At 39.3% G+C, this 25,643-nt stretch overlaps 1 protein-coding gene and 1 pseudogene across 1 annotated transcript in view; one reads left to right on the forward strand and one right to left on the reverse strand.

Annotated features, from left to right (window-relative positions):
* The window catches only part of ALK (ALK receptor tyrosine kinase), a 1,019,362-nt gene that overhangs the window by 545,180 nt on the left and 448,539 nt on the right, over window positions 1-25,643 (forward strand).
* Window positions 1,789-13,542, reverse strand: LOC110206688 (transmembrane protein 216-like; annotated as a pseudogene).

Genomic DNA, 25,643 nt, shown 5'->3' on the forward strand with positions numbered 1-25,643 from the left:
AAATGTACCCATCTCATTAATCACCCTGAAAATGAGAGATGGGGGCAGATACCCATTTCTGCGTTGTTTCCACCAAGTTCATCTGTCTTCATCCTGGGACTGTGATAAAAAGAATTTCCATGTCATTGTTCAGCAGATTCGATGGCGATCTGCATTGGGAAACTTGAGATTTATGTAGTTACTAGTACATTTCAATAATGGAAACTTGAGGAACCCATGGCACATATGCCACCAGCCTCTATGGGGAAGGCTGTCAAAGGAAGAAGTTTCTAATGGGGAATATATAATTTGTGATTATTTTTAGGGGATGTAATTACAAATGCCAATTAACGACCCAAGTGTCCTGAACTAGGAGAATTTCATTTGGTATAACCTTAACCCTTAAGATTTGGGAGAAAAAAATACTACAGATATGGCATTTGATTTGCTCTGCCATGATCTGGAAAAGGAAGAATGATACAGTAGAAAGAATACCCAGTCAGGAGTCAAGAGACTTAGAAGTTCTAAACCTAAGATTAAAAGAAAGACAGTAAGAGAGCACCATTTCACCAGGTCAAGAGAAGCTACATCCTGGAATGTTGAAAGAACTGGTTGTGAAGAATGGGAGGCTTGGAGCAGGACAGATGTTATCCTGATTTTTTTGTAAATAGGGAAGTAAATTAGTAAATTACAAGCTTAACTTCAATTCCTGGCAAAATTCTAGAAACTGTTATTAAAGGGATAGTTAATGAACATCTTAGAAAGGAAGAGGTGATCACAACAAGTCAGAGTGGCTTCATCAGGAGCAGGTCATGCCAGGTTAACTTCATTTTCCTTTTTTGAAAGGATTACATGATTTGATTGGCCAAGTAGGTGCATGCATGCTGTAGAATTTATTTACCAAGATTTTTTAAAACAGAAAATACATATTTATTATAAAATAGTTTGTTCCAAGATACAATGTAAAAATATATGTATATCTATTTCTATGTGTAGATATATTATGATACATAATGTTACTATACTGTAATGATATATAATACAACATGATATTATGTATTACATTTTTTGTTGTTGTTCAATCGTGTCTGATTTTCATGACCCCATTTTGGGAGGGTTTCTTGGTGAAAATACTGAAGTGGTTTTCAATTTCCTTCTCCAGCTCATTTTATGGATGAGGAAACTGAAGCAAACAGGGTTAAGATACAGGTATAGATGAGATATAGATATGGATAGATAGACAGACAGATAGATAGCTAGATAACAAGATGAGCTGCTGAGTACTGAAACTTGTTCCCTTCTTAAGTTTCTTCCCTTTGAGGAATGGGAGGAGGTCTTGGTTTGGGTTAGCTGAAAAAAAGCACAGTTCTGAAATTCTCAAAGCACGATTTGTGGTGATTACTTGTCACACAAATATAGCATACACATACATACATACATACATACATACATACATGTTTACACACACAGAGGACATAATTCATACTGAATGACTAAAAGGTCTGAACAGCCCACATCCAAAGCTGTGATGAACAAGAAGAAAATCTTTTAGTCAGCAAAGGAATAAAGCTAAAAAGTAAGGAATGGAGGCCCAGGAGAAGGCTTGCTCTATAATTCTCTATCCAAGTTCTCCTGGCTGGTCTATAGTCTGCCTTATAGTCAAGATGTTCCTAAAATCTAGGACTAAGTCAAAAAACTGTCCTTTGCCAAGGAAGCCTCCCCCAAGCATCTCTGTCTGGTGAAGGCAGGGTGCGGGGGGGATGTGGCATAGGAGTACTGTCAGTGAGACTCTGAACTTTTTGTACTTTATTACTTATTGGTGCTGCAGAAGGCCATGAGGGTGAGCACCTTAAGTAGCAGCTCCAAGCTGTAAAAAGAAGGAGCAAGATGTTATTCATGACAATTTCCAGTCGTAAGATGGTATGTTTGCAGTAGGAGATAATATGAAATCATCATGGCAGATGGGAAGGTCAAAGTCAAGCTGATACCATTATCCTTTCACACAGTTTCACTTTGGTACCAAAAAAATATCCAAGCGACTTCATTCCCAAGGCAGAGAAAGACAGAGAGAAAGAGAGAGAGAGAGACAGAGAGAGAGAGGCAGAGACAAAGACAAGGAGACAGAGAGACAGAGACAGAGAGAACACATTAGCATATCAAGAACTAGCTTGATCATTGAATATGTTAACAGAAATTAGAGGATGAAGCAGTAACCAACATAATACTAACCATTGGGGAAAAAAAGAGAATGGACAACAGCCACTGTCCAGTAAGGGGAAATGTCAGGACTCAGTGGGTAGAAAGAGGGGTCTGTACCCTTGCCTGCAGGGTCACAGCCACCACCATAGCTAGGAGGGACCTTACCCACAGGTTGCCTTGTGCAGCCCTTACATTGTACAGGTGACAAAACTGAAGCTGAGAGGAGGGCTAGGGGGTAGCGGAAGATTAGAACTCACAGAAGTGGGTTGCCCTGAGACCTGGACCCTAATTCAGGGATAGAGACTCTAGCTCCTTACCTCTAGACTTTGGAAACTGCAGTGGGATCCCCTAGGGCTCCCCAGTTAGCTAGATTTTAATGAAACAGGAGAGTGAGTCTTTTATTCTATTCTTCTGGAAAAGATGGAAAAATATGGGCTAGACTAGGTATACATTAAGTACATTCAGAATTGGTTCAATGGCCAAAACAAAAAGCATGATCATTATTGGTTCAGTATCAACTTGATAAGAGATTGTTCCTAATAACTAACATCTATATAATGCTTACTGTGTGCCAGGCCCTGCACCAAGTTCTCTATAACTGTTATTATTATCACATTTGATCCTCTAAACAACCTGGGGAGGTAGGTGCTATTATTAACCCCATTTTACAGAGAAAGAAGCTGAGGCAAACAGAGGTTAAGTGACTTGCCCAGGGTCACATAGCTAGTAAGTTTCTGAAGCCAGATTTGAACTCAGATCTTCCTAGTTCCAGGCCCCATGCTCTATCCATTGCACTACCTAAGTTACCTAGGATGAGGGGAGGCATAGTTAAATAGCAGGTTGAAGAAAGATTTGTGTATTTTCATGGATAATAAGGTCCAAATCAGTCAACAATGTGATGTACTAGCAAAAATAAATGTATGAATGAATGTATGTTATTGTGCTCTTAGACTACATTAAGAGAAGCATGAAGTCCAGGACTATGGACCATTTAGGTGATTGTCCTATTGTTCTTTTCTTTGGGCAGAAACCATACGATTCAATTCTGTGTACTCCATTCTGGGAATAATTTTGATAACCTTGAGTGTCTAGCTAGGTGATACAGTGGGTAGAGTTCTGGGCCTAGAGTCAGAAAGACCTGAGTTTAAATCCAACATCAGATACTTTCAAGCTGTGTGACCTATGAGCAAGTCACTTAATCTCTGTTTGCCTCAGTTTCCCCATGTTAGATAGACATCACAACAGCACCTACTCCAAGAGGTATCATGAGGATCAAAATAAGGTAATAATTGTAAAGCGCTTAGCACAGTGCCTGGCACATAGTAGGCACTTAATGAACACTTATTCCTTTGCCTCTTCCCTGTTGAAGAGCCTTGAGATCATGCCACATGAGAATTAATTGAATAATCTGGGAATGGGATATGATAGGAGATATGGGACATGCTTGGAGGTATGGGACATGCTAGGAGGTATGGGACATGCTTGGAGGTATGGGACATGATACGAGGTATGGGACATGCTTGGGGGTATGGGACATGATACGAGGTATGGGACATGCTTGGGGGTATGGGACATGCTTGGAGGTATGGGACATGATACGAGGTATGGGACATGCTTGGGGGTATGGGACATGCTTGGAGGTATGGGACATGATACGAGGTATGGGACATGCTTGGGGGTATGGGACATGATAGGAGGTATGGGACATGATAGGAGGTTCTCCCTGGTGCTTTTTGATCAAAAGCTGGATAATCCTTTGTTAGTTAATAGAGAGGATTTTTGTTTACACAGGTTGTGCTAGCTAGTCTGTGAGATTCCTTCCAACTCTAACATTTTGTGATTTTAATTTTGCCTCCATCCCCAAACACACCAGTGATTACCCTTAAAGCATTGGGCAGTTCCCTTCGCTTTTATGGACCATTGTTTCCTCTTCATTAGCAAAACAGGACAGAGGCACAGGACTGGATACTCTCTGAAGTGCCTTCTGGTTCCCACACAATCCATTAATCTGTGATATGCATTTGGCCTTCTATGCCTAGTTTCTTAATGTGTTGAGTACCATTGCCGTTGTCGTTCTGACCTGATGAGCAATCCAGAATGAGTAAAATTCAGAAGACCTTAGAAAATAGAAGTTGAAGTCTAGATGAGTAATAAGACCATCACAGACTTTAGCTTCTTCCTCCTTGGGGTTAGTGTTCTCCAACGTCTCCCATCTCCCATTCTTGTCTACTCTGCTACTTTGTTTTCTGTAATATTAGCTTTCCTTTGTTTTTGGTTTTTGGGTTTTGTTTGTGTTGGTTTTTTTGTTTTGTTTTTTTGCCTTTGACTTAAAAGCAGTATTGCAGAGTATCATTTCTCCCCATGGGCTCTTGCCCCACTTTACAAAGCTATATTTGAACATTCATCATATTACCTACTGCCAAAATGCCTCTAGAAGGAATGTAGCCGTGGTTTTAGCAGAGCAAAGAAGATATATGGGAACCAATACCAGTTCATCATCCCTAGCCTCCCATATGTTGTGCTCTTCCTGAAATTTACCAAAAATAAAGGAAATGTGAATGAAATGAATACCAAGGAACATTCAGCAGTAATGGCCTTATAAAGGGACTGTGAGCTCTAGAAGAACACGACTCTGCCTTTCTGACCTGAGAAGATTTTTGTCTTGCTTTGTTTTCTCCTCTCAGCCATTATAGAGGAGTGCAATAATCATTTTTGTGGCTGCATTCATTTTCTTAACACAGGATAAAAAATGTGGAGCAGAGGATTGTTGTCGGCAAAATATCGAGGCTTATCTTTCATTTCAAATGCAGCACTGTCTCTGACCCCTGAAGAGCAATACTTACTGGCTCCTGCCTGTATGCAGAATGTTGGATCGTGTATCAGGGACTGCAGGGGGACACCATCAAGAAAGAGCAGCAATGGACCTTGCCCTCAATGTGCTTAGTTGAGGGGAAAGGACATATAAAAGAGGCCAAAAAGAATTCCTGTATTAGGAATTAGGAATGAATATGGACTAAGCTTCAGGCATAGAGAGGAGAACTGGGGGGAGGGGAGAGATTAGGGTATAGGAAAAGCCAAGCAGGGATCAGAGAAATTCTGGGAGCAAAGGGAAAGTTTTAAATTCATTCATTCATTTATTTATCTATTTATTTATTTTCTAGAGAGGGGTAAGTTTTAAACAGGGTTTTCTGAGTCATTTGATCACAAGTGTTTAATAAGTGCCTTCTTTTTGCTGGGTGCTAGGGACACTGATGCAATGAATGAAACAAGCTTATATTCTAATGAGTAGATAACAAGTTGATGTGTATGTACAGGACCTGTGGTTTTGGTGTTACAGGGACCACCCTGGTGAGAAAACTTTTTCTATCAATGATGGTCAGTCCCTTCTCTTCAACTTGGCATCTTACAGAGTTGCCTAGAGTTCTGAGAAGTGACTTTCCCAGGGCCACACGACCAACATATATGCTAGCCAGGATTTGAACCCAGGTGTCCCTGGTTCCCAAGCTGTCTCTCTCTCCAAGATATAGCACTACTTCTCACTATGATACTGTTACAAGGATTTTCATGATTTTACCTGCATGGGTGATCCCCTCCCTCATAGGTCTAGAAATGGGAAATATTTCTAGTCTAGGCTAGATACCTCCTCATTTTGCAAACAAGGACACTGAGACCCAAGGAGGTTAAATGACTTTCTCAAAGGACATACAGATAGTATATATCAGAGGTATTATTTGACCTGAGATCCTCTGACTTCATAGATAGTGCCCTGTCCAGGGTCCCAATCTCTTTACACCTTAATAGAGATAGTTTCCTTTTTTTATTATTTTATTATTTTTCTTTTTTAACATCCATTTAAAAATTTTGAGTTCCAAATTCTCTCCCTCCCTTCAGCCCCTCCCCCATCCATTGAGAAGGCAAAGTAATATGATACATGCAAAGTTATACGTATGAAGTCATAGGAAACATAGTTCCATATCAGTCATGTTGCTTAAAAAAAAAAAGCAAGAAAAATAAAGTGAAAAAAAAAGTTTCAATCTTCCCTCAAAGTTCATCAATTCAATAAAGCTAGTTTCATGGCCAAATAAGTCATCCATTACCTAGTACCCATCTCCTGATGATAAACCTCTCCATGCTGGGCTAGACTGGTCCCTCAGATGGCAGACACCCAGTACATCCCCACATCCATACCTAAGGCCTTTAGCTTGGTTGGGACCTGCCAGAGCTTAGGCTTTGAAAACTCATGGAAATGGAAGAATCACAGTAGGATTTCAATGGAAGAATATGATCATGCCCTGATAATGAACCAGGTAGTTTCTAAATTACAAACTCACTGTATTCCAAAAGTGCCTGTCTACTGGTAGTCCATTCTCTAAACAACACTTATATGCAATCCTGCTGGTTTCTTACAGTTCCTCTGCTCCAGAAACCAATCTACAATTCAGTATGTTTTTATGAACCACCAAAATCCTGAACTCATTTTCTTAACTGCTTGGCCATTTTGTTGATCTTATTAGAAAATTCTCACAGTTGGGAGGTTTCCAGTACTCCATGGAGAGGTCTCTATGACAGCTTACATATAGGGTCAATATCATATTATCACCATAGTATGGCATAAACAGAGTTCGTTGGGCTAGCCTGGTAGCAGAAGAGCCAAGAGCCAAAATATTGTTTTTTTATGGGCAAATGCTTTCTCTACTGCTCAGTGAGAAGGAAACAGATTTTCCCTTCTCTGCCTCCACATTCTCCCTACCACACATCTAATTTATCAGCATCTACAGCAGACTTGTTAAATCATAGCTCCTTTCATTGCATATGCCAGTGTAATTAATTACACAGTGAAACCCCGCTTCTGGAAGAATAGGAAAAGAAAAGGGCAAACACAGGAAAATACACGAAATGGAGACTGTTGCCTTTATTTCACAGAATCAGAGTTTCATAGAGTTGGGAGGCACCTCAGAGAGAGTTTAGTCCAATCAGAATCAGAGCCCTCTCAACCCTTTCTACAACATCTCCAACAATCACTCACTTGAGATCAGAAAGAAAAGTGCCTACTATGTGCTAGGTGGGATTTTCACTGAGACTTGAAGGAAGCCCGGCAAGCCAGGAGATGAAGTTGAGGAAGAAGGACATTCCAAGGATGGAGGACAGTTAATGAAAATACCCAGAGCTGGGAGACTTGGAAGGGATTCACTGCCTCCTGAAGTTGAAGCTGCCTATTCTGTTGCATCTTTGGATAGCTTAGGGAGGCATTTTTCTTCCTTGACACCAAACCCATACGTCACTCTCTGCCACTTCTGTTCATTGCTTCATTGTTATGTCCTCTGGGACACAACAAAGGGTAGTAGATTGAAAAGAGTATTCAATCCAGAGTCAGAAGACCCAGGTTCAAATCTCACCTCTATAACTTAACTCCCCCTGTAACCTTGGGTAAATCACTTTCTCCCTCTGAGCATTATTTCCTCATTGGTAAGTGAGAGGTCAGACTCATGGTCTCTAAGGCTTCTTCCAGCTCTAAAGCTATGATCTTAGGATCACGCTAACTAAATCAAATCCCCTCTTCCACATGACAGCCTTTCAAGTACTTGAAGACACCCTATCTTATGTCTTCTCTTTTGCAGGGTCCACATCTCCAATTCCTCCACCTAGTTCTTATTGGGACGTGAAGTTCAGACTCTTAGCCATCCAGATCATATTCCTCTGGACGCTCTCCAGCTTATCAATTTGTTGTTGTTGTTCAGGCATTGCAGCCACGTCCGATTCTTTGGGACATCATTTGGGATTTTCTTGGTGAAAATACTAGAGTGGCTTGCATTTCCTTCTCCAGCTCATTTTACAGATGAGGAAACTGACACAAACAGGGTTAAGTGACTTGTCCAAGGCTACACAGCTAATAAGTGTCTGAGGCCAGATTTGACCTCAGGTCTTCCTCTTCCTAAAATGGGGCACCTAGAACGGAATACAATCAGTACTCCAGCTGTGGTCTGGACACTGCACCTCTCTCAATACAACCTAGGATTTTTGAATCATAGACTGAGAGGGGGTTAGGCCCTGGGAAATCATCTATCCCACCCCATACCCCTTACCTTATAGGTGATAAAACTGGGGCCCATTTATGATTCCTAAAGGCTGCTGACTAAAAATGCTATCCATCATAGAAAGAGGATGGATTTAGGATACAGAATGAGACATGTATTTTTGTATATAGTCGTTGAAGGAATTTGTTTTGCTTGACTGTGCATATCTGCTACAAGAAATTTGTTTTTCCTTTTTTTTTCAATGAGTTGGGAGTGGGGGGAAAAGTAAATAGACTTTTTTTTAATCGAGTGCTACAGATGTGAAGTGTTGCATGCACTTGTGATGAGATCACTCTATTATTCATTTTACTTACCTGTTTTACTTTGTTACAAGAGACCTCTTGAGATGTAGGAGAGATCTATTGATGTTTGTAATGTGAAAAAAAATAAAAGAAAAAAGAAAAGACAAGAAAATGGAGGCACAGAGATTTCTAAATGACTTGCTCAAGGTTGATTGCATTATCTTTTTTTGGTTGACATGTGGCAATGTTGACTCAGATTGAATTTGTAAAACATCCCTGGTCTTTTAAACACAAACATGCCATGTGTCTCCTGTCTTTTATTGGGGAAGATGATTTTCTGAGCTCAAATGTAAGACCACATCTATCTCCATTTAAATTCCATCAAGTTAGATATGGACCAGTATTCTAACCAGTCAAGATTATTTTTTGATCCTGACCTTGTCCTCCAATGTTTTAACCGTCACCTCACAGCTTTATAATATCTGCCAGTTTGATAAACATGCCATCTATGATAAGATAAACTAATGTGGTTCTATGTTGCTCCTAGCATCATAGAACTTAGAAGAGGAAAAATTTAGAATGGAAAATCATAAGATCCAGTTTATATCAATTTTCTGAAGAACTCATAGTCTTTTAGACACTTTTCTCAGGGGCTCTCACAATACCTGTAAGATAGTATATAACAGATACTGTCCCCATTCTAAAATGCCTCTTACTACACAAAACTTTCTTCCAGAAATTTATTTTTATCAAAGACTGTTTTATCAACTCCATTCTGTCACTGAAGGATGGCAAAGATTAGGGTCTGAGACTGCGGAGGGAATGGGCATTCAACTCGCTTACTGCAAAATGAAGAAAGACAAAGGTCTTTGTGGTATAGACATTTCTTATTTCTATACTTCTCTCTTGCTTTATGCCTTTGATTTCCATTGGAGCAACTAACCATAATTCTCTCATCTCAGAGTTATTCCCTTTTTGCTGGTTTTCTTGGTATTTCTTCAATTCTTCTAAGAAGATGACTTTGCCCCTTAAAGATTTTCATTCTTGCTATCTTTTGAAAATCTGTGGATAAAAATCACAGAGTTCTGGGAAAATGGCCAACCAGTTCCCTCTCATTGATCACACTTACCAGAGAGCAGTTCAATACTTTCTTCAATATTTTTTAAATTTTTCTTTCTTTTTTTTTCCTGAATCTTATGTATCCCCTCTTTCCACATCTTCCCATCCTGTGCCTATGCAACTTATTTTAAAAATCATTGACTGAACTTTTACACTTATTTTTGCTGAGTTTCATCCTGTTTGTTTCAGCTATATTTAGAAATTGTTGCATCTTGACTCTGTCACCCAATATATTAGCTACCCCTCCAAGTTTTGGGTCATTTCCTCATTGGATAGCTAGCATTTTATTCAGGTCACTGACAAGAATGTTGATGAGGGCAGAACCAAGAATGCCATGTAGAACTCCACTCGGGTCCTCTCTTCATTTAATCAATATTCTTTGGTAGAAATTTGGTGGGGTTTTTGTTTTTATGTCCCCAGAAATTAGCCATCTGTTTAACAATGTTACCAGAGGTCATTGTCAACCTTACCATTGCATTGTTTCCAGGACACACCCTTATTTCCCTTGAAAATTGAGCCATTAGCTCACATACCACCTTCAACACTGGCATATATAGACAACATTGGCATGACTTTCCTAGGCTGAATTATTGAATTCTTTATGCTTCAATAGGAATTATGCATCATGTAAGTTAGGTAAGTGTCTTTGTGGGCAGAAGGGACGACTCTGGTTGCTTCCGGAGATGTGATTGCTGAGCACAGCTGCTGGACAAAGGCTGAGGCGTACAACTTCAAATGAGATGATATTTGTAAAGCGCTTAGCACAGTGCTTGGCACATAGTAGGTACTTAATAAATGCACCTTCCCTTTCCTTCCCTTCATTGTAAGTCTCAGCCTTGTCTTCTAGGGGTCTGTGATGACTTCCTTGATAGTGCCTCTTAGACAACCATAGCTTGGAATCTAGGATATCCAGATTTATATTTGGGGGTCTAGGCTATTTACCTTACCTTTCCCTCAGACCCACTCTCAGGGACTTCTTTTTCATGCTCAACAGAATAACCTATTCAGAAAGAGTAAAGGTTCATACAGGGAATGAGGGAGAGCAAAGATGGAAAGAGAGGAATAAGCTTCATTCTTGAAACTAGTTATCCTTAAATAGTTCAACCAATCAATCAATCAATCAATAAACATTTATTAAGTGTCTACATGCCAGACCTGACAATACCTATAAGATAGAATAAAGAAGGCATTATTCCCATGCATCTCTTTTAGCATGTCCACTACTCCTAAAAACCCTCCTCCATAAATTTATCTTTGTTTTGTCCAAGACTATTTTATCAATACCATTCTGCTATCATTGATGGATGAGGAAGATTAATAATTGATAACAGGGAGAGGATGGGCTTATAGCAGATGTCAGCCATATAACTTGCTTACCACTAAGCACTGTATCCCAGTGCACTTGTCATGACTTTACAACTTGGTAGACTAGTGCCAGAGAGGCAGCCTGGTATAGCGGATAGAGAGCATTGGGCTTGGAGTCAGGAATCTCACCTCAAACACTTAATATCTTCAAAGCTGCCCAATTCTCTCCCTCTAAAAAAAAAACCTTCATTAGAATTTATCATTCCCTCGAGCTATCATTCTTTATCTCTTTTCCCTTTTTCAGCCAAATTCTTTGAAGAAGCTGCCTGACCTTGCTATCTTGGCTTCCTTTGCTCACTCATAGTTCAACCCTTTGCAGTCTAGTTTCCAAACTCTGCTTCACTGAAACTGCTCTCTCCAAAGCTGCCAACCAAGAAATTGCCAGATCTGATGCTCTTTTCTTAGTATTCATCATTCTCAACCTATCTGCTGCATTTGACACCACCGGCCACCCTCTCCTCTTGGACGGTCTCCTTTGGGTGCTTTCATGACACAGGTTCTCCTTCTACCAGCCCAACTGCTCCTTCAACCAGTGTGCATGCTGGCTCATCAACAATATAATGCCCTCCAACTGAAGACAAGGTTCTATCCCACTCTCTCTTCTCTCTCTACACTTTCTCTTAATAACACCATCAATTCCCATGGGTTTAACTATTATCTCTATGCAGAAGACTCCCAGATCTCTATATCCAGCCCTTTCATATGTCTCTAGTATATGTCCTATATATCCAATTCCTCTACTTTCTCCCATGAGTCCCAGTCCCTTACTACTCATTGGCTATTAGATATTTCAAACTGAATGTCTCAGAGACATTTGAAACTCAACATATCCCAGAACTAAATTCGTTTTTCTTCCTTCTTCCCTCTTCCAAATTTACCTATTTTTGTTCAAGGTACCACCATCCTTCTACTCTTCCAATTTCATAAACGTGACGTTATCCTGGACTCCTCACACTCTCTCACACCACATATCCAATCACTTGACAAATATCTCCACAACATCTCTTACATTTGACCCCATTTCTTGACTTACGAAGCCGCCATCTTAGTCCAGGCCCTCCTCATCTCTTGCCTAGATTATTGTATTCTTGTATTGATTTTCCTGCTTAAAAGTCTCTCCCAAATTCAGGCTTTTTTCTATACTGCAGCTGAAGCAATTTCCCTTAAATGCAGATTTGACCCTGTTACTCCTCTCCTCATAAAACTTCAATAACTCTTTATTGCTTCTAGGAGCAAGTGTAAACTCTTCTGTTAAGCTTTTAAAGTCCTATGTAGCCTGGCCCCAAACCCATCTTTCTAGCCTTACTGTTCATTACTCCCTTTTGTATACTCTGAGATCCAACAATACTGGCCTTCCCTCTGTTCCTTGCTTACAACTTTCCATCTTGCTTCACCTTCCCTTTGTATTGATTCTTCTCCATTACTCCTCACCCCACAGAATTCCTCTCTTCCTTCAGGGCTCAGCTCAAACATCACCTACATGAAGCTTTTGCTGATCCCCCCCCAACATACACCTTTAGTGCCTTCCCTCCCAACTAACATTATATTTAATGATTTTGTATTCATATTAATTTATTCTTTTTACATTTATTTGTATATACCTACATGTGGGCTTTTTCTCTTCTTTATTAAATTGTAAGCGTTTTATGAGTAAGGATTATTTTATTCAATGTTTTGTAGCCTTAGCATCTAGCATAGTGTCTGGCACATCATAGGTCCTTAGTCAACGCTTGTTGATAGATTACCATAAGACCATAAGCAAGTCCCCTTAACTCACTCTGCCTCAATTTTCTCATCTCTAAAATATGGTCACTCTAGTACCTACATCATTGGGTCCTTATGAAGCTCTAATGAGATCATTTATGAAAAGTATTTTGAAAACTTTAAGGCATCCTACAAATGTCATTTTTATGGACAGTGGCCTGGAATGTGAGTGGAACTGGGGCCAGTTCTTAAGCTGTACTGGAGTTGACAAAATCAATCAGTTGCTTTGTGACCACTTGGCATGATTTGGCCTATGCTACCTTTCATAGCTATTTATCTTTTTTATATCTATGGTCTCCTCCTTAGCTAGGCCATAATCTGCTCATTTGTATATGAATTGGTTAGATGCTCACTAAAGGTCCACCTTCAAACCTAACTATGAATCTGTTATTCCTCAAAAGCCAAAGAATGATGGCTTATCTTTCTTTGTATCCTCAGTACCTAGTACATTGTTGTACCACTACCTCATTTATTATTATGCTCAGAGGAAATGATGAAGGTTTTTGAAAAAAAAAGTGACTCAAAAATGTAATCCATTTCTCTTATTACACACTTACACTGTCCATGGGTATCCGAACAATGACAAGAGAACCAGAAGAAGAAGAAAAGAAAAAGCCCTTAGTGGGTTCAGTGGATTTCTTGTGTTGGATTTATGGGAGAACATATCACATCAGAGGGGCAGCCATGGAATAAGTACCCACACTGAGATCACAGCTCTGACATTGAGTGAGTACCCACCCTGGAGATCCCAGCTCCATCAAAGTATCCAAGTATGCACTTAAAAAATGCTTGATGGTCATGGTGACGGAGAAAAGAATGATGATGATGTTTTGTGTCATGGAGAAATGGCCTGACAAGGAATGAAATTCTGACCTCAGGGGAAAAGCAGTCATCAGAACACAGGAGATTTAATGGTGTCAATTAATACAATGATTAACAATTTAAATATAGCCTTCAACTCATTAGTTTTGGAATGGCCCTACAGAGCTCTTCCAATCTGATTAAGAGTGATATTGCTCATGATAAGCTTTTGATTAATCCTGTTTTATCGATGTTTCATTTTCAGCCCCTGCATATGTTCCTTTTAATTGATTGCACAATTTACAAATATCAGGACTGCTGTTATGTAAATGAAGTTTGAATGTTCCGTTCACCTTTAAAGTAATTAGATTAAATGTGGTTAGTGCAGAATGTTCAGTGCTTATGAACACTCCCTTGGAGGACTTCCATTTGCCCAGAGATATGTTCTGTTTCTTTTCTCTCATTTGATGTTCTCTAAGAGATAAGGTGGGAGGCTAAGGATCCCTCCCATTAGGCCCTAGCCTTTTTCTTCCATGCTGACACTAATTTGCCAGTTAAGGTTGGACACCTGTGGACAATGAGCATTTAAACAAACTCACTTGCTTCCTAGAATAGCCAGCAGAGGTTTGTGTTTCTTAGAAGGAAAGAAGTTCCTTTTTTCACTTTGTCCAATGGTTTTTCAATTCTACTGGAGTTACATTGTTGAAGGTAGGGGCATTTGACATGAATTTCAGAACCAAATCAAGTCTGTTCTAATGGATCCAGAAATGAGCCCTATTGTAGAAATACTTACCAAGAACATTGATTTAGAATTAGAAGAGACCTTAGAGGTCATGAAGCATAGAGCATCTCACCTCATTTTACTGATGAGGAAACTGAGGTCCAGGGAATTGAAATGACTTGTCCAAGGTAGTGAGTGGCAGAGCCAACACTCGAACGTAGTTCCTATAACTTAAATCTAGCACTCCTTCTGCTGTACAAAATTGAGCTTTCATATTGTTCTGCCTCTAGCTTCCCCTCAAGGAAAAAGGGAGATAATGCTCATGGTATGCCATTTACTAACTGTGTGACCATGGATGAGTCAACTGACTTCTGAAAACTGTCAGAAAAATTGGCTAAAACCTAAGCTTTTCTTGGCATGTAAGTATATAGATTTAGAGGTGGAAGAGGCCTTGGGGGTCATCTAACCTAATGACCTCATTTTACAGTGAGGAAACTAAGGCTCAATTGGGTCAAGTGACTTGCAAAAGGTGACACCAAGAGACCGCAGCAGAGCCAAGATATACACCTAGGTCCCTGGACTCCAAAGCCACTGATAATTCTACTGAACTATACTCACCATGCCAAATTCTTTCAGGTCTCTGGGGTGCTACTTAATAACCCAGAACTATAATCTAATAAGGCATATGACCTTGTGTTTATTGTAGAATGTAATACCTGTAAGAAACCTAAGAGACCATTTAATCTTCTTCCTGCTCTCCATCGAATAGTTTAGAAATTTTTCTAGTATCCAATATGAGATTAAGGAATATCCATATCTGTCTATCTGTATTTCCATCTTTTTCTATCTGTATCTACATACATGTGTATTATATATATATATATATATATATACACACACACACACACACACACACACACATAAATACATAACATATTTATACATATAAATGTGTATATCAAAGATATGCCCTAATTTTTCTCCTTATTCTTTTTTCAGTAGATCTGGTTTCAAGGCCAAAGTTGTCATCAACAAGCTATAATAGGACTTTAGACAGGTCACCTCACCTCCCAAAGCCTCAATTTCTTTAAAACAGTCCTGCTCTCTTTTTCACTATGACCTTGATTTCTGAATGAATCCTTTCTCCCTTGACTACTCAAAGAGCTATCTGTTGTTTAACATATAGATAGATAGATAGATAGATAGATAGATAGATAGATAGAAAGATAGATAAAAAAGAAAAAAGAGGGAAAAAAGCAAAAGAAAAAAGAGGAAAAAACCCCACATATTAACTGAGATTAATGAAGTTCAAGACCCAGAGTCCTCTGTCTCCATAAAGAAATGAGAGAGATGCATTTTCTTATCTCATCTTCGGGGCCAAACTTGGATGTTATGGTTACATAGCATTTAGTTGCCATATTTTGCTGTTGTTGTAGTCATTGTGTATATTGTTTTCATTGTTCTACATACTTCACTTTGTATCAACTCATATTATTCTTGCCTACTTTCCTGATTTCTTCTTATTTGCTTTCTTATAGTACAATAATATTCCACTATATAAATGGACCGCAATTTATTTGTTTTTGTTGTTGCTCAGTCATTTGAGTTGTGTCCAACCCTCTGTGACCCCACTTGGGGTTTTCTAGGCAAAGATACAGGAGGAGTTTGACATTTCCTTCTCCAGCCCATTCTACAGATGAGGAAACTGAGACAAACAGGGTTAAGGACTTGCCCAGGGCCACACAGCTAGTAAGTGTCTGAGATCAGATTTGAACTCAGGAAGATGAACCTTCCTGACTCCAGGCAGAGCACTCTATCCACTGCACTGCCTAGCCATTTCCTAATTAGTAGCTAAGCCTTAAATTTCTTTGTCTGTACAATAAGGAGGTTGGACTAGTTGACCTCTAAGGTCCCTTCTAGCTCCAAAATTCTTACTCTGCAATTTCTTTTGTATAGATCAGCACAAGTTAACAATCTTCCTATCATTTTTTATAGGTTTCCATGTTCAATTAAGCTTCTCCATACCACTTTTTAAAATTAGGATTTCTTAAGCTTCCTGTAGTATATTTCCATTCCCTTGACTATCTTTCCGGTGTCTGGTACCATCATCTCCTCTTCTCCTGAGAAGACAGTATTACAAAACTGTTGAGCATTGGTGATTCACAACAGCTGGTTGGGGGGTCCTTATACCAGCTTGTTATTTATTCAGTAATAGAAGAAAGATATAAAACAAGTAAGTTATGAAGGAAGTGAATGGTAGATGTTTTATTTTCCCTGTCCCTGGCTATTTAAATCTACCTCCGCAGAAACATGAAATATGACATTGAAGGCTATCTGGATTCCTACCAACATTAGCTGGCCCCTGTTACCCCGTTGGCTCAGATGTGATCTGTCACACGCACCCAGACAAACTGTTTGATGTACCCAAAACTGGTGCTGTTTCTGCTCGGCTGCTGCTGTGATTAATTGGACATTTTGGGGAGCTAGTGAAGCATGAGTGTCCTCATATCAGTTCAGGGAGCTAGTGAGTGACCTGCCCAAGCACAGCACAAGGAAACAGGGCTTAGGTAATGAGGGAAGACTGCCGATGCAGCACTGTGACAGTTTCCATAAAACAGGAATGTGACAGCAACCTGAAGGGGGATTCAGAATAGTCAAGGCAGAAGCGGGAAATGGTAAATACATTTATTCATTTATTAAAACATCCAGTCATCAGCACAGAAACAACAAGAAACTTTAAAGAAGAGTGGGAGTAAAAGTGTCATCAGGGAATTACATGATAAGAAAAAAAGATGGGTGGGTCTCATGGTGGGAGTGTGGCACCAGAAGAGGACAGCCAGAAGACTCCACTAGTTAACCTTGAAATAGCAGGAAAGATCCAGGAAAGCCTTCTGTAAATTTATGGAAGGATATGAGGAATCATCAAGGATAGGCAGACATGAATGGGTTGCAATCTGTACCTTTAGAAGGACCATGCAAATCAGTGAGATCACAGATCCATTTGAAGGTTAAGCATGCACTTGGCAGAGAGTGAACTGGTACCAAAAAAAAAAAAAAGAAAGAAAGAAAGAGAGAGGTTACCCCTTGGCCCCTAAGTGAGGCCGACTGTGTGATACAATGAAAAGAGCCCTAAGACTAGAAGTTAGAAGATCCCTGTATGAATCCCAAAATTACCATGGACTAACTAAATGACACTGGGCAACTCATTTCCTGCTCTGAAGCTTAGTTTCTTCATTGGTAAAGTGAAGAGATGGTATTGGATGGTCTCTGATCCAACTCTAACTTTCTTTGTTTTTCTTTTTTCTGAAAGATACATGTCACACACACAGACATACACTCACTGTATCTCTCTCTCTCTCTCTCTCTCTCTGAGTGTTCCAAGTCTTAACCTTAAAACTGTGCTAAAACTTTTGGGACATCCTGTAAATATCAATACATACTTATTTCATTTTTCTGTTACTGAAAGAGAGTAACCATCAGGCCTCAAACCTCTTGCTGAGTTAGGGGGATGTCTACCCCAAGCATGCGAAGACTTCCCCTGGCAGAACGGGTGAATGAGAACAATGTGTTCTGGTGGCTGAAGCAGGCTCTGTGGAGCGCTTAGAGCTTAGTCTGACATCAAAGACTCCAAGGTCCTCCACTGCATCCCAGGCCATTGCCAGTCATCTAGACTTTTTTCTTGACACTGGACTTCCTTGACTCAGGAAGAGTGAGGCTGATGACCTTTTGCAACTCTGCCTCACTTAAATCCAATTCACATGCAAGTCAAGACATCAGCCGTGATGTCATTGGTCCTCTTCAAAAACAAAGGATGAATAACAACTGAAAGGTTATATATCATACAAACACTTACATTATTATATAAAATATCATTATATTCTATACAATGCATATTCTATAATCATTGATCTATTATCATGTATGATATATTATATAAAGGTTATGCCTATATAAACATTTATATAGATATATGATCTTTTTATATGTATGATATATGTATATGTGTTTCTGTATACATATCTATGTGTATATAGGAAATCTTTCAGTAATGGAAAATCAAAGTTTCATAGACCTGGAGCTAGAAGAGACCTTAAAGGTCGTTGAGCCCAACCTCTTCATTTTACAGATGAGGAAACTGAGACCCAAGGAGGCTAAAGACTTATCCAAGGTTTTGTCCAGAGGAATGATTTGAACCCAGGTCCTCTGACTCCAGAGCCTCTTGTCCTTCCACTATACCATTCAATAACATTAGAATGTAGTTTTATGGGGGAAAAAAAAAAAAAAATATATACACACACACACATACATATATAAGTGTTAAACATATGTACGTGGGCGTATAATTTAGTGACAATCAAAGAATGCTTGAATATGGTTGTATTTACATATATAATGACATCCAGATCTATAAATGTTAACTATTACGGTACAGTAAGATGAGGGCAGCAATAAACACAACAAAGCTAATTAAATGAAGGGGACCTCGGTAACCCAGACCCTATTTCAGCCACAATGAATCTCTCCAACCCCACAGGCCTCATAGCTCTTGAAAACGGGCTGTTTAATGTCTCTTGGACTCTAACGTTAAGCATACAACATACTGCAGTTTACTCTCATGGGTGGGTAAAGAGCTGCAGACTTGATAGCTTTCAGTGTTAACTCTGGACCTTTCACCGATTTTGTTTCTTTCCTTATAAAATAATATTATTGAACAGACCATGATATGATATAAATAATTATATTATAATAATAATATAAAATAATATTATTGAACAGAACAGAGAAAAAGGAGCCAGAGTTGTAGAAGGAGCAGAGTGGGGTTTTGCAGGGTCTAGGGCTCTACTTCCCATTCTCAGAATCACTGAAGGAAGGGTTGGGAAGGGTTCTCAGAGGCTGTCTAGTCTAACCCCTGGGCAAGACGGCCCTCCACAACATACCTGAGAGGCTAACACCCAGACTTTGCTTGAAGACCTCTAACGAGAGGGAACCTGAAAGCAGACACTGCAGCCCATTGCACTTCTAGTTAATAATAGCTAGTGATAGCTAACCTGTATGTAGCAGTGACAATGTGCTAAGTGCTTTATAATTATCCCATGTGATCCTCACAAAACCCTAGGAGAAAGGTGCTATTATTATTCTCATTTCACAGATGACGAAACTGAGGTAAACAGAGGTTAAGTGACTTACCCTAGGTCACAGCTAATAAGTGTCTGAAGACAGATTTAAGTTCAGGTCTTCCTGACTCCAGACCCAGCACTCTATCTACTGCACTGCCTATTTTTTTCATAGATAGATAGATAGATAGATAGATAGATAGATAGATAGATAGATAGATATGTCTATACCTATATGGATATGTCTATATATAGATGTATGTCTACATCTATGTCTTTATATGTGTAGATAGATAGATCAGCACATTCCACCTATTATTCCTGGTTTGGTCCTCTCAGGCCAAGAAGAAAAAGTCTAATCTCTCTTCTGCATGACACCCTGTAAATACTTCACGATCTACACTATGCCAACTAAATCTTCTCTTCTCTAGGCAAAACATGCCTTATTTGTTTCAATTGATCATCATGTGATATGGACTCAAGGCCCCTCCCCATCCTGGGTGACCTCCCTTGGATATTCCCCAGTTCACCAATGTTCTTGCTAAGCCACGTGCCTAGAACTGAACCCACCAATTCTCTAGGTGAAGTCTGCCCAGGGCCCGGCAGCACACCAGGATTATTATCACCTTATTCTTGAACACTGCCTCTCAGGGTAGCCCAAGAAATCATTGGTTTTTTTCATTGCTGTCTCATAATGAATTTATAACCTAGTAAAACTCTCAGCTATGTTTTTTTTCAGGTAAACTGCTCTCTAACCAGTCCTTCCCCATCTTATCACTGTAAAGTTGATTTTTGGAGCTCAAGTGCAAGATTTACATTTATCTACATTAAACTTTGTCTTATTATATTTGTCTCTGTGCCCACCTGTTAAAATTTGGTTTTGGATCCTGACTGTCTTCTAACATGCTTACTAACTCTCCTACCTTTGTGTCATCTACAATTTACCTTTATCTATTTCATTTATAAAAATGTAAAAGAGCCCAGGGTCGAGCCCAGATCCCTAGGGGACTCTTTGGGAGGCCTCCTGCTAAACTAACAGCAAACCATCGGTGATTGTTCTTTGTGTCCAGTCATTTAAGCAGCTCTGAATCTAGATGGCTTTCCAGTCACGTTGTCCTTGTCTATCCATCTTTTCTCCAAGAGCATGGGGAGCGTTATCAACCATGTCGCTAAACATCTAGACAAACTGTATCTCAAACATTACTCATTATCCCCAAACTTAATAATTAAGTCAAAAACAGGAAATAAGGTTAGTCTGACATGCCCTGGTCTTGATGAATCCATGCTGGTACATTCTGGTCACAACTTCCTTTTCTAAACCATCACTAACCATCTCCTAGATTGATATTCACTAGCCCTCTCATTTTCTAATTTTGCCAGGAAGTAAAATTCACAGGCCTATAGTTCGCATGCATCTTTTTTTTCTTCTTTTCTTCCTTTCTGTCTTTTTCTTACATCCTTCTTCCTTTTTTCTTTTCTTTCTTCCTTTCTTTTTCTTTCTTTCTTCCCTCTTAAAAAAAATATCAGAATGATATTTACACTTATCTAGTGCTGTAGTACCTCTCTGATTCCCCATTATATCTCAAGTATCACTGACTGGCTCAGCAGTCACACCTGCTGGCTGTTTCAGTAATGGAAAATGTAGTCAATCTGGACTAGATGACTTGAATTCATCAGGGGCAGCTAGGTGCTCTCTCACTACTTTCTTATCTATGTTATGTACCAACTCTCTATTGGTCATTTTTTTTTTCTGTCTGAAAGTTAAATGACTAATTCTGCCTTCTTTCCATTGTCTCATCTACTCCAAGCAATGGTTATACCAATTCTTTGCTTCTCATTATGGAAGGAAGGAGGGAGAGAAGAAAGAAGGAAGGAGAGAAGGAGAGAGGAAGGAAATAAGGAAGGAAGAAGAAGGAAGGAAAGAGGAAGAAGGGAGGGAGGAAGGAAGAAAAAAAGGAGGATGGGAAGAAGGAAGAAAAGAAATAAAGGAAGGAAGAAAGGGAAGAAGGCTAGGATGAAGGGCGGATGATCTCTTTTCTTTGTCTTTATGCACTTTTTGCCAGCCTCTGCTGATTCTAAGCTTTAGTGTTCTGCACCTCTTTTTACAGGGCCATGCCATGTGGGCTTTTATATTGATTTTTTATTCCCTTTCCTTGCTTCTATCTTCTGTATATATCCTTTTTCAAAAGTATAGATTGGTTAGTGGATTCCCTGTGCATTTACATTTGTCTCATTGGGAAATTACAATGATTGATGTATATAAATATATATTATATGTATATGGGGGTGTGTGTATGTATGTGTGTATATACATACATACATACATACACACACACACATATATGTGGTATCAATACATACATTTGTTCATTTAAAGAAAAGTCTTATAAAAAGAAGTATAGCAGGGAAGTGGTTAGCCTCTCTTAACCTGGGTGGAGACACAAGAAGTGACCCATGAGCCTCCAAAACCACAGGGCCCCGCGTTTCCTCAAGCTCATTTTTCATTAAGGCAGTGCTGGAAGTTTTACCTGTACGAGTACTGCTCCCTCTACCTGTTCTAGAGTCCATTCCCTCAACTTTAACAAGAAGACTCTAATCCTCTAGCTACATGATGATGCTGATGATGACAACAATAACAATTATCATTATTATTAGCACTTACATAGTGCTTTAAGGTTTGTAAAACATTTAGACATAATCTCTCATTTGATCCTCACCACTGCCCTTTCAGGTAAGTGCTGCTCTTATCCCCATTTTACAGATGAGGAAACTGAGGGACACAAGGTTAAATGCCTTGCCTAGATGTTATATAGCTAGTAAGTAGTGTCTGAACAAATGCTTAAACTCAGGTCTTTCTGACTCCAAGTCCAGTACTCTATCCAATCTACTACCTAGCTCCTTGAATACCTTCATTATCATCATCGACAAACATTTATTGTGGGCCTGCTAGGTATGAGGTGCTGAGTACTAGGGATACAAAGATGAATAAGACATGGCTATTTTCTCAAGCCATTTAATCTGATGCCACAGAGCTCATAGACTGAAACTGGAAAGTCCCTTAGAGGTCATCTAATCTAAACTCATTTTATAATTGGAGAAACTGAGGCCCAGATTGCTTAGGTGATTAACTTGAGGCCTCTGGTAGGAAATGGAAAAGACAGGATCAGAACTCAGATCTTGTGACCCCAAGTTCAGCCTTTTTTTTTTTCACTAAACCACACTGCCTCTAGTACTATACAGAGAATAGGCCTCAATCTAAGAGCAGAGAAAAATATAGGTTAGATAAAAAAATGAGTCGTGGAGAAGTGAGGACTATTGAGCTATAGCTTACTTTACACAATAGATGTCCCAGAAAATTCATGTATAAATCATTTTTTTCTTTTCTTTCTTCTATTTTTTTTTTGAAATGAAAGCTCTTGTGAAGCTAAAATTACCCTTAGGCCTTTAGTAAGGAACATAATAGAATTTTTCAATGTTATTAGATACAAAGAGATTCAAGTGCCTTACTCATTAAGGCCTTTTCTATATGAAATCAGCAGAATTAGGTATTACTGAAAAATTTAATCGGCCCACTTTGCAGTGGCTCATTAAGGTGCTTCCTCAAAAATTGGTATTACAAGGTCCCTCCTGAAGCTGGGATCTGGATTGAGGGGCCATGTCAAATTGGAACCACATCATTCAGTCAGACCCACTTCTGACACAATCATCGTACTCCTTCCATGCTTCTTTTAGACCACTGGATTCATGATCATGTCAATGTGGGTGCTCCTTCCAATAGTGCATATTTCAAGCCATGCATGTTTTCTCTTCCTGTGCTTTTCTTATCCATGTCTTCCCATAAATCCTCCAAAGAAGTTCTACCCAATGTTCTTGCAGCCCTTTCCTGGGTCTTCTAATATTGCACAGATGACTGACAGTGTCTTGGCAATCAGTTTTCCTTTTTCTTTTTAAGTATTACTGAACATTATGTCTCTCTACTTGTCAGGGAATGGAAGTGTTTTCTGGCCAACAGGGTTTTGAGGTTCTTTTGGACTCTTAGATATACATAGATAGATAGATAGATAGATAGATAGATAGATAGATAGATAGATAGACAGATAGACAGACAGATAGATATAGATAGATATAGATATAGATAGATAGATATAATTGTCTCATTATCAATTAAACTTCTCCAGGAAATGTCAACAATCAGTTAATAATTTTATTTGTATCAGTTTTCCATTTTTCAGAATCAACACCTTGGTTCAGTAAGTTAGAGTATTATAACTGCAGGCCATGTCTTCTCATCTTTAGCCTTTATACTGAAAATCTGTGCGTAGAGTACTGATTCTGAAATGATTCCCACGTTAGTTAGCAGTCATTTTCTGCCAATTAAATTATGGAGTTTCATTTTTTATGACATGATTTGGTGCTTGACATATCCAGCATTATCCGACTCTCTTATTGAAGGAAGTATTCATCGGATACATAGGCTTCCGAATCATCTACAGATGTTTGTATTTTTTAATTTATTAACTCAAAATCATATTTCCCAACATAGTTCCCATCATTTTGCATTTTAAATTGAAATCACCAAATATCAACATACATGTTTATTAGGTAAGTAGGTACATAGATTAGATAGGAAGGTAGATAGAGTGAGTGATCATTTATTAAGCTATAGATAGATAGATAGATAGATAGATAGATAGATAGATAGATAGATAGATAGATAGAATTCATTAAATGCTCATTATGTGCTGGGGGTAGTGAGGTGGCGCAGTGGATAGAGCGCTGGGCCTGGAGTCAAGAAGACTCATCTTGGTAATTTCAAATTCGGTTTCAGACACTTAGTAGCTATGTGACTTCTGAGCAAGTCACTTAACCCTGTTTGCCTCAGTTTCTTTATCTGCAAAATAAGCTAGAGAAGGAAATGGCAAACCACTCCAGTATCTTTACCAAGAAAACTCCAAATAGAGTCATGAAAAGTTGGACAACACTGAAAAGTGGCTGATCAATAACTATGTTTTGGGAATTGTGCTCAATGTGGAGGATCATATAGTGGGCCCTCTGCCCACTATATTGCACCTGAGGCACCTCCCTTTCACAGACGGGGCCCCAAAATAGCTAAGCCATAGCTCACTGTCCCCAAATGGTATGTTTACATTTTTCTCTAGTTGACCGAAAGACAAGCTATCTTTACCTTGTTTGTATGTAGATGTTTGCATGTTGTCTCCCTTCTTAGACTGTGAGCTCTTTAAGGGCAGGGATGACCTTTTGCTTTGCTTTGTATGCCTAGCATTTAGCACAGAACCTGGCACATAACAGACATTTAATAAATGCTAGTTGATTGACAATTTTGTGAAAACAAAGGCATTTAGTAAAATCAAGTAGTGAGAAAGTATACAATTGAACACCTCCCTTGCTCACTTCCCAATCCCCAATATACAAACAAACCCAGGGCTAACTCTGCCATAAACACATCAATAGGAAGAATACACATACAGAGGGATCACAAATGAGGGGAACATTCAAGGAACATATATATAGCCAGGGCATATATTCCTCAGGGCAACTAACACCTCAGGCATCAAAGTGTTCTCACAGTGTTACCTTGAAACTCTCCTTGCCTCTGGTCTTAGCTGGATGTGGTCTCTGCTAGGCATTTTGTTTGCCTGGTCTCTACTTAGCTCATAAAGACTGCTGGGCATTGTGAGAAATGATTCATTTGGACCCCTACTCTATTCTAAACAGTATTAATCAGTTTGATATGATTCCATAGGAGTAGTGATTATAAGTTCTGTATATCAGGTCCCAGAACTGTGAACTGCAGATTGTAAATTCACTTATTTAATCACAGGCAGTTAACTAGAGGGCCTACTACCCTTGCTTTTCCTTGTTATGGAAACAAAGACCAGTATGGCAGAGGTGACTAATTACATGGAAAATCCCCCCCCCTATTTTTTTTTGCCCCTCCGTCCCTGGTCATCCCTCTATTGCCCAACATGGAGAGATGATCATGAGCACTTGACTACTAAGTGACCCTGCCTTTCTACTAACCCGTGGGTGCACTCATCAGGACCTTCTGAAAGGTCAAGATAGGTCTGTCAAGGTCAGCTCAAGAGCAATGAGATTCTGTATTTTACCATGCTTCTTTTGTATATTTGAGTATCAAAAACAGGGTCCTGAAGACCAGGGGCATCTCAGATCCAGAAGGAAATCTGAAGTCTGCTTCATTCAAGGGGACCATGGACCCTTTCATAAAAGTTCCATTGGCTCAGAG

This window comes from Phascolarctos cinereus, unplaced genomic scaffold, assembly GCF_003287225.1.
Source record: "Phascolarctos cinereus isolate Bilbo 61053 unplaced genomic scaffold, phaCin_HiC Scaffold_2;HRSCAF=192, whole genome shotgun sequence".
In the NCBI taxonomy this organism is placed as follows: Eukaryota; Metazoa; Chordata; class Mammalia; order Diprotodontia; family Phascolarctidae; genus Phascolarctos; species Phascolarctos cinereus.